Source organism: Phocoena sinus, chromosome 19 (assembly GCF_008692025.1).
Source record: "Phocoena sinus isolate mPhoSin1 chromosome 19, mPhoSin1.pri, whole genome shotgun sequence".
NCBI lineage: Eukaryota > Metazoa > Chordata > Mammalia > Artiodactyla > Phocoenidae > Phocoena > Phocoena sinus.
The window spans coordinates 56,801,918-56,811,446 of NC_045781.1; positions in this window are offsets into that span (position 1 = coordinate 56,801,918).

The following is a 9,529-nucleotide window of genomic DNA, read 5'->3' on the forward strand; positions in this document are numbered from 1 at the left end:
CGTCCCCTCCCTCCCCATCACGGGGGAGCCACGCCAGCACCTAAGATCCATTCTTTTATTGGTTTTCATGCTTCCAGCAGTTACGGGTAGAGCTACGAGTGAGAACTCGACTTCTGCTGTCTGTTTGGACGAGCGCATCTCCACCTGCGCTAAGCACCGCAATCCCCAGGGGGTCTTTAAAAAAATGCTGACGGCCGGGTCACGGCCCCAGATGGTGTTTTAGGATGACCTCCCCCACCCCCCCGCAATAATCCTAGTGTACAGCTGGCGTCGGGAAGCAGTGGTTTTGGTATCAGTAAGGGAAGGCTTAAGGTCAAGTGCCTGGATTATTCAGAAAAACCTCTGGGCAAGAAGAAACAGAGAAGTGGGTTTCGGGTTGAATGAGGCAGCCCAGCTGCTGACATTCATCAGGGCTCACGGCCTCCCCGCCTCCTCGCACGCCGTCTGGGGAGAAGGTACTGAGCACATCACCGCTTTGGATCATTTCAGCAACCCTGTGAGGCTGCCTTGAGTCTCCCAACGTGCTGGAGGAGGCATCAAGGCTGGGTGAGTGCATAACACACAGTCAGGGAGAACCCGAGTCAAACATTCAGACCATTTGTTCCTAAAGCTCCGGCTCTCTTTCACAACATCTTCGCTGCACAAGCTAGCGTTTCGCAAATCTCCACTCACGTTCAGCCTGGGGTAAAGGAAGCACGTGCATTTAAGGATACGCACAACGGAGTAAAAGAGTTTGCTTTCCCATGATCAGGAACTTGTTCCAAGAGCCTCTGTCATCAGAACAGCTTGTCATTCTCCATCCACCAGATAGTCACTAAGTGCCAGGCGTGCGACACACCTTAGCCACATAGAAGTGGACCAGACCCCGGTCCTGTCCTCGAGGGGCTTATATTCAGGTGGGGAAGACTAGCAAAGCAAACTGACAGGCACCAGCCGATGCGCTGTTGACATTTATGGTCACTCAAAATCTTCCCAACGCTCTCCATTTCCTGAGAGATCCCCATTCTTTCAAGCCGGTCTTCCAAATATAAGAAGAAAAGAAAGGACCCCCCACTCGTCTCTGTGTGCTAGGATGGGGCCCACCACCAGACATACAGGTGTGACCTTGGGGGCCAGGTGGGCAGGGAGGAGGGCATAGTGTACCTGCTTTGATGCTGTGGACCACGGGAGTGGTCCTGGGACCTGGAGCCGTGAGAGCCGCCCAGGATTTGAAGCCCTTGGATCCTACCGGAGGTGGTCGCTTCCATGGTGGCCAGCCCTGCAGTACTGGCAGGGATGCACTCCTGGGAGCTCAGCTTGGAATCCACTTTGCAAAGATCCTGGTGAAATCTGGTGAAAATTGCAAAAATCCACTTTGCAAAGATCCTCACAGGTGAGCTACTTGCAAATTTTTTCTGTGTAACCGAACGAGAGTTTGCAGTAAAAACTTAAGCTACCCCAAAAAGTGGTAAGACCTATGAGGGGCCAATCATCCTTAGACCAGCTGGGGACTGGTCTAAGGATAATGCTCGGCATGTATGATTACTCACTCACTTTTCCCCAGGCCCTGTGAGTTAGGGACGGTAGTTTTCCCTCCTTAACAGGTGAGGTAGCAGGTTTAGAGGGCTTAGTCACTTCCCAAGGTCTCGTAACCCATACACGGCAGAGCTGGGTTTGGATTCAGGCTCTCCGGCTCTGAAGCAGCTGTCAAGCTCTGTCCTGAGGGCTTTACGTGCACAATCTCTTTCATTCTGAAATGAACCTGGGAGCTGGGGATTACTGTGTCCAGTTCACCAGTGGCATTTTACCAGTGCGCTCCCCAGGTCGCAAAGCGAATCCTTGGCAAAGTAACAGACCCGAGCATACCTGTCTTTAGAGCTCGTAGCTGCCCTTCAGCATCAGCTGACCGGGTGTGAAAGTAGTGGGCCTACAGGGCAAACACCTCCTCACCTCTTAAAGTGAAGGACGCAGGCAGGGAACACGCCGCCTGTCAAGCAGCATCCTGTATGAGGTTCTCAGTCAGGTCTGCACATCAGAACCATTCAGGGAGCTTAACAAAATGTGCTTCCCAGACTCCACTCCCAGAGATGCTAGGGCGTCTGGCCTGGGCGGGTTGCATGACCACCTGGTGATTCTAATGTGGAATAACCATTGACCTCATCTGGTCCAGCATTGGTCTAGTAGGCTGGTTCTCAACTGGGGGCAATCTTACCCCCTGGGGCACTTGGCAATGTCTGGAGACAGTCTGGGTGGTCATAACCAGGGGAGGGGTGCTAATGGCATCTAGGGTGTTGAGGGGTGCTGCTGGACAGCCTACAAAGCACAGAACAGCCCCTCACAACGGAGGATTATCCGACTCTATAGCCCTGAGGTTTGAGAAACCCCGTCTATTCCCTTTGTGAGATCTCCACACCCAAAGGACAGAGCTAGTGGCATAGACACATTTCCATCTCCTTCCCATCTCTCTGGGATTTTCAAGCTAAAGGGCCATAGAATGCTTCTTGATCAGGGATGTATATTTGGATCTTCTAGGCCAGTGAGCCAAAAAAAGAATAACTTAACAATTTTAGTAGCCACCTTAAAAAAGAAAAATGGAAACAGGTAAAGTTCATTTTAGGGAATCTATTGTATTTAACCCCACCTCTCCAAGACATTATCATTTCGGTGTGAATTTAATATAAAAAAATTATCGACATGCTTTACATCTTTTTGGCACCAAGTCTTGGAAATCCGGTGTGTATCCTGCGCTAATGGCACATCTTAATTGAGATGAGCCTCATTTCTGGAACTCAAGAGCGATGCGTACGTACTTGGCCGCAGCCCCGCTGGACGGCACAGCTTCAGATTCTCTTTGGTTGCCCTTTCACACACTTTCACAGAATTCTGCAGCTCTTCAGATTACTTATCCCAACTGCAATTAGGTCATTATTTGCCCAGTGATGAGTTTCGCATCTGTCCCTCCCCACGATGCGACGTGCTCCATGAGGGCAAAGGTTACATCATTTTCCGTTTTGCCCCTTTTTTCCTATCTGTCCAGCCCAGTGCCTGCCACTTAGCAGGCGTCCAAAAAATGTCTGTCAACGGGACTGCACCTTTTCCACGCCTGACTCTCCTGCCAGAGTGGGCGTCCCTCAGCTTGCTGTGACCCAGCGCTTGGTGTGTGACAGACAGTGAATATTTGTAGGACAGTAATGTGAAGGCGCTTGTCCGAGTCCCGATGCTTCTTTCCATACAGACTGTTCTCTACTCCTTTACTCACTCAGCCCAGGACGGGCGGGTGGTGGGGCTTATCAGACGGGTAAACATGCGTAGAGCTAGGCAGGCATCCGGGGCCCCGGCCTGGCTTTGTCCCCATGGGAGTGAGCTGCCCTCTATTTTGTTCTCAAGGGTCTGCCCACTCCCCACCCCAACTATGGGGTGGAGGCTTCGAGAGTCCAGAGGGGCCACTGAGCAGCGGGCAAGTCTGTTGCTCACCACGGATACAACCCACAGTCTCCAGCTGAGCTTTCAAAATAAATCTTTTCGACTTCTCTCGGCCCAATCCTGTCATTTCCCAAAGGGTTCAGAATTCAGGCAATCTCCTGGTTTTCCTGGCGAGGACCCCACCGACGAGCAGGGAGGGGAAGTGAATTCCCCAGGGCACAGAGTTACATAGTGGAGGGTCCCGTGGGGGCGCCCGGCTCCCAGTCTGGAGGGCAGGGGGGCTTAGGCTGCAGCTCATGAGAAAAATGCCTGTCTCGACTCTGGACGCGCCTCTGTAGGCAAAGACCTCCCCGAAGAATCAAAGAGGGGGACGGTCTTTACAGCACTGTGCACCAGACCCAGGGGTTCCATATTTAATCTCCGCGACTTCCCAGAGGGGCAGGGAGAACGTTCAAGCTGCAGGCGTGACCTCTGGATTTATGGGTTGGCGAGTGAGGCGTATCCCAGTCCCCTCTGGCGAGAGGACGCTCCTTGGAAGCTGGAGTTGTGGGGGTGGGGGCGGGCAGGGCTGGGATCAAGGAGGTGGAGTGGCAGCTGGGGACTGTGAGAAACAGGAAGAGCCCTTCGAGCTCCATTAAGACCAAGCGGTTGTCTTTCCCAGCAACAGAAATTCTCCACGGGCCCCATAATTCGTACCGTAGGGCCGAGTCTGAAACCAGCTCCAGGAAGCTGCACTCTGTATGACCACACGATTAGGACGTGCGTGTGTGTACTTGCGTGTGCGTGGCTGCGTGTGGCCAAGGGGGAAGGCACAAAGAGACTTTGGGGGGATCAAGAATCTCCATCACTGACTCCCCGTCTGTCCCCAGATTGCGGGGATCCCCGCCAGCACCCAGCACAGCTTCCTGAGGATCCCTTCGGTGTCTCCGAGTGCTTCCCAGGACTTTGTTTTCATTAGCAAAGCAATATGTAATAATAGTTGTTAAAATAATTGTATTTCTGTTTTTACATCTGTAAAGATTAAGTTAAACAGTATGAAGCCCATTAAAGTATTTCATGACACGCTGCCGTGAACTGCCCTTCATTCCCTCTGCTACTATTATTCCAGAGTAAACTTCAGAGATCGGGCGGCTGCCACGGAGGGTTATTTATAGCGGCTCATTCATCAATAAAAAACTTCAAAAGGAATCTGTTACTCTTCTATTGGGAAGCCAAAGAAAACTCACATAAAGACAGCCCTGTTAAGAAACAAAGCGGAGCGACCGCAGGACATTTAGTTAAGTAAAATCCTGATTTCTAACAAATACCATGTCGCAAAAAGAGATTGCTGGCAACGTGAATCCATTTAAGCAACTGGGTTCCCATTGGATAGTTAAAATAAGCTGTTAAACAGTTGTATTTACGTTGGCTTCAAAGGCCCTGAGTCTCCTCTTTGGGTTTTAAAAGCGTAAGAGGTCTGTGATCCTGACATAGCGAAGCAAGCCTTTTTTTCATCTTAAGAAAGCGCAGGGGATGGACACAGCCCCTGCGCCTGTGGCTTATGGTTTGATTTACGGTTTTCTTGGCTCTTGGCGTGAAACTGGACTGGGGATTGGAATAGAGTCTCCCATGGTGGGAAGACCACTTATTGAGCACTTCCTGTGTTCCTGGTACTGTCCCATCGAAGCAGGTGTTAGTGGCTCCATTTTGCAGATGGGAAAACCACGGTTGAGCCCATTACCCATCACGCTGGGCCATCTGTAGGATCCCGTCTTCGGTGGCATCTTAGAATTGCGGCGATTTGTCCGGTACTGGATCTTGAAGGTGATGAGATGCAGCCGTCTGCACGTTCACGAGCGAAACGACCACGAAGGCCAACCCCAAGACGTCAGTGGAGACACGCAGACAACCGCAGCCCCGGCATTTCGTTGTGTCTCTGTGCCTTGACACCAGACAGGTTCTGGGAGGCAGGATGCTGCGTTGTAGAAAGGACTTTGAAGGACTCTGTTACGGAGACGTCTTGTCCTTCTGGAGGCGGAGGTGGAGGCTGGAGGCGGAGGTGGAGGCTGGAGGGTGGGCGACGACACAGTCCAGAGCCTCCTTAATTGTCGGGCAGCTAGCAAGTGCTGGGAACTCTGCCAGGCGAGAGCAGCAGAGGCCTCTGTCATTTATTTTTTCCAGCCTCGTGATGTAAATACCAACAACAGGCCCATTTTACAGATGAGGAGATTGAGGCTCAGTAAACGAACTTGCTCACGGTTACCCAGCTGGGAGGACACAGAGCGGGGCTTGACCTCTGCGCTGGAGGTCAGGGCGGGGGCGGCCTCTCCTTGGCTAACGGGAGTGGGAGGCTTTGGATTCAGACAGGCCAGTGGTGACTGGTCACGCAGCTTGTCCACTGCTCAGAGCTGGCCGAGGGGCCGAGCTAAGGCTGAACATCCATCCCGTGCATCTTGGAGGAGAGGCGCCTTCTGGGCTCCAGATGGCCCGGGAACCAGGCCTATCCGGACTGGAAATCTGGCTTTGCTCCTTGTTAGCAAGTTATTCAGGCTCGTGGGGCCTCAGATCTCTCATCCCTCAAATGGGATAATGCCATCAGGGCGGTGGTGAGGATGGAGCGGGGTGAGGTCATTTTTCTGCAGGGACTGGCTCAGTGTAACCACCACAACAGTGGGCACTGACTGCACGCGTCCCCTGGGCTAGACCAACGCTGACAGCCTTCGTGTAGAAACTCATGCGGTCCCTCCAACCACACGCTCAGATGGGAGCTACGCGCACCCTCGTTTTATAGCCGAGCCAGCGGGGCCGCAGAGGGGTTCGGTAGCTAACTCAGCACTGCACGGCTCTGCGTGGGATGCAGGCCGGCCCTGAGTCCATTCTCGCACCGCTCTTCCCATCCACCTCTTTAGCGGGTCCTCCGTAAATGTGATGGATTAGGCGCCACCCCGTAGACAGCACTGACGTGCATGCCGAGAACTGGTGCTTATTCTAGGAACATGGGGGCCACCGATGCATTTTTGCACCCCTCTCAGGACTCCACCCACAAGGATTCTCATCGTCAGTCGTGCTCTAGAATGCTTTCTGGTTGCGCAACACGTGATCTGAGATGCGACCTGTGTGCGGCCTGGGAATCGGGAAGCTTGGCGCCCACCCCCCGGAATTGCTGCTGTGGATCCTGACACGTGACCCCAGGGGGCCCTGTGCCCTCAGCACTCAGTTTCCTCACCTGTAACAAAAAGGAGGTGCCTCCAGGGCTGGCTGAGGGCTGCTCCGTTGTCACCCGTTTGGGGTGTCCACATTTGAGTGCAGAGGGGGACCCCTGAGTACATGCCTGACCACAGGCCTCGCTCTAGAGGGACTTAAAGAACATGTGCTTGGTTTCTGTCCAGAGCCTGAGGGAGGGGCCCCATCTCGGACACAGAGCTGTGACTACATTACTTTCTTTTGCTGAGCGCCCTTTGGGTTCCCCATAGATGGCTACAGGGTGGGTTTGGAGGGAGTCTCTGATTGGGGGTGGGGACCTGAACAGAATGCAAATGCTGTCTTTTGCAATTTCCCTTAATTTCCTTTAAGGCAGTTATCAAGAAGAACGGCGGCTACAAAGACCAGAACCCCTTTATGGCACCGTTAGCCGGAGCTTCAGCTCACAGCCTTCCGGTGTGCGGAGGGGAGGCCTGTCCTCGTTGGATGGAGGAGAAGCTAACAGCCACCCTGGCGTGGCGTCCCCAACTTGTTCAGCAGATCCTTTCCCAAGATGTGCTGTTAGCATTGGATGAATTCAGCTGCATTTTGGATTTGCCAACCATCTCACACTGTTTTCAAAATGCTTGGGGTTTGATAAAACTGAAAAAGATATTTGCCAAGCTCCATTCCCCTTCATTTTTTAAACCCATGTGGATTTTAAGGGGAATTTAATCCATATGTTTCTGATTCATTTGCTCTTAACTCATCAAAACCTTGTTTCAGAAAAGCTATTTGATGTCCAAGGAGCTTTTGGAGTTGGGTTTTAAATCTTTTAAAGTCCTCCCTTCCTGGCTTTGAAATGAGATGTTGCCGTTTGCCAAGCATAAATGAGCTCCCTAGCTGAAAAAAGGTTCATGTTTGGTTCACAATTAGAGAACTGTGAATTCTCAGTGGGCTGTGAAATGGGCAAAACCTGCCTCCTTTGAAGACTGGTCAGGACCCCCTCCCCTAAAGCCAGGACCAGGGTCCCACCGCCTCTGTGTCCAGGAGTCATGCCATTGGCTGGGTGAGGGACAAGAAGGATGGATCCTTTTACTTTAGCACCTTGATTCTATCAGCCCAGAGAAGGGCAGCCTGGAAGATGTTTTTGAGGACTGGGCTCCACACATTTTAGGAGAATATAACTTAGGAGGGACTTACTTACATGTTTATAAAGCCTGATTTATTTTAAACTTTTTATAATGGAACCTTTAAAACATATACAAGAATAGAGAATGTCCTCATGTATTACTCACCAAGCTTCAGCCCTTATCAACTCAGTATCAACCTTGACTTTGAGATGAATCCTGGATTTTCTATCATTTCATTCTTCTACAGTTCTGTCCATATCTCTAGAACATAAGGAAAGACTCTTTAAAAGTCCACGATACCCTGATCACAAATTGGCAATAAATTCCTAAATGTCATAAAAATCCTGATTAATTTCCCCCGATTTTCTCATAAGTTATAAAAATTGGGTTCTTTGAATCAGGATCTAAATGAAGCCATACATTGCATGTGGTGGCTTTTAGTCCTTTGGTTTCTCTCTTCTTTTTTTCTGTTGGCAATTTATTTGTTGAAGAAATAGGTCATTTATCATGGGGCATTTCCCACATTTTGGATTCTTCTGATTACATTCTTGTATTTAACAAGTTTCTCTTCCCCTAAAAACGCAATTTCTTAAAGTTTATGTTTTTGAAAAACTTCAGAGTCAATTCCAGTAGAACAGTATTTTACATTTTGATAGGCTTAATATTTCCTTTTTTGTACCTTGAAATATCCCCTTTGGCCCTATATTTAACTCCATTCTCTGAGTATTACTCCCCCCCATCTCTCTCTCTCTCTCTCGCTCTCTCTCTCGCTCTCTCTCTCTCTCTCTCTCTCTCTCACACACACACACACACACACACACACACACACGTACATTTTTGTTTTACTTGTTCGGTGCCACAGTTACAAGACATCAAATGCTGCAGTGGCAGGACCCTGTTCCATTACGTACTAAGACCCGGAAGGAATAAGGGCGCAGGAGAAAGCAGAGATATCCTGAAAATGAACACACAACCATAATAAGCATGCTTTTCCAAATTTGATCTTGAGTGTTAACACGTCATGAGTCACCCAGTGAGAAAGCTTTCCCCCTTTCCATTCTCCTCCGCGCCATTTGATGGCATCAAGGAGCGTCTCAGTCGGTGGGGCCGTGGTCTTTCTTCCCTCTAACACCTGCCAATCTTCTCACGTAAGGAAGGCAGATGAAGGCCTGGGGGTGGAGCCGTGGCCAGGTAACAATATCTAGCAAGCGCTGAACAGCATTGCTTTGCTTTTCTTGTACCTGATTTGTTTACAGTCTACACATCAAGAGATACGGACTGTCCATCGTCAGCCATACTTCAAAGTTTACTTTTACATTAAAAAGCGAAGGTCGACCTAAAGGAAAACGTTAATGACACCGTGAACAGTGCTCTGTGCTTTGGTTAAGCCTCACACTCCCGGTGCTGGCTGACGTTTGGCAAGCAGTGCAGGAGCAGAAGGAGATCTGGGGGACGCAGCGAGAAACTCTGGGTCCTTTTCCTCCCCTTCTTCGTGATCTAACCAGTAAATGCAGGCAGCCACTTCACCTCCCTGCAGGCTGTCTCCCCCGTGGAGTGGGACGCAATCCCTGCCCCGAACCCCGGCCTCACCTCCCAGGGTTCTGGTGGAGGAACAAAGAGATGAGGAAAGTGATGCCTTGTAAACAATAATTATTACGCATAATTTAATCGTCTATTTCGCACCCCTCCAGACACCATTTCTTCTCTCTTCTCCTCTCCCCCTTCTTCAACAGTCTTTACCCTCTCTTCTTGATGCCCCCATTCACTCACCGTCCTTCTGGAACTATAACAGGAAGAAAAGCAGGTGGTTGGGTAGAGACTAAAAAAACCCCCAC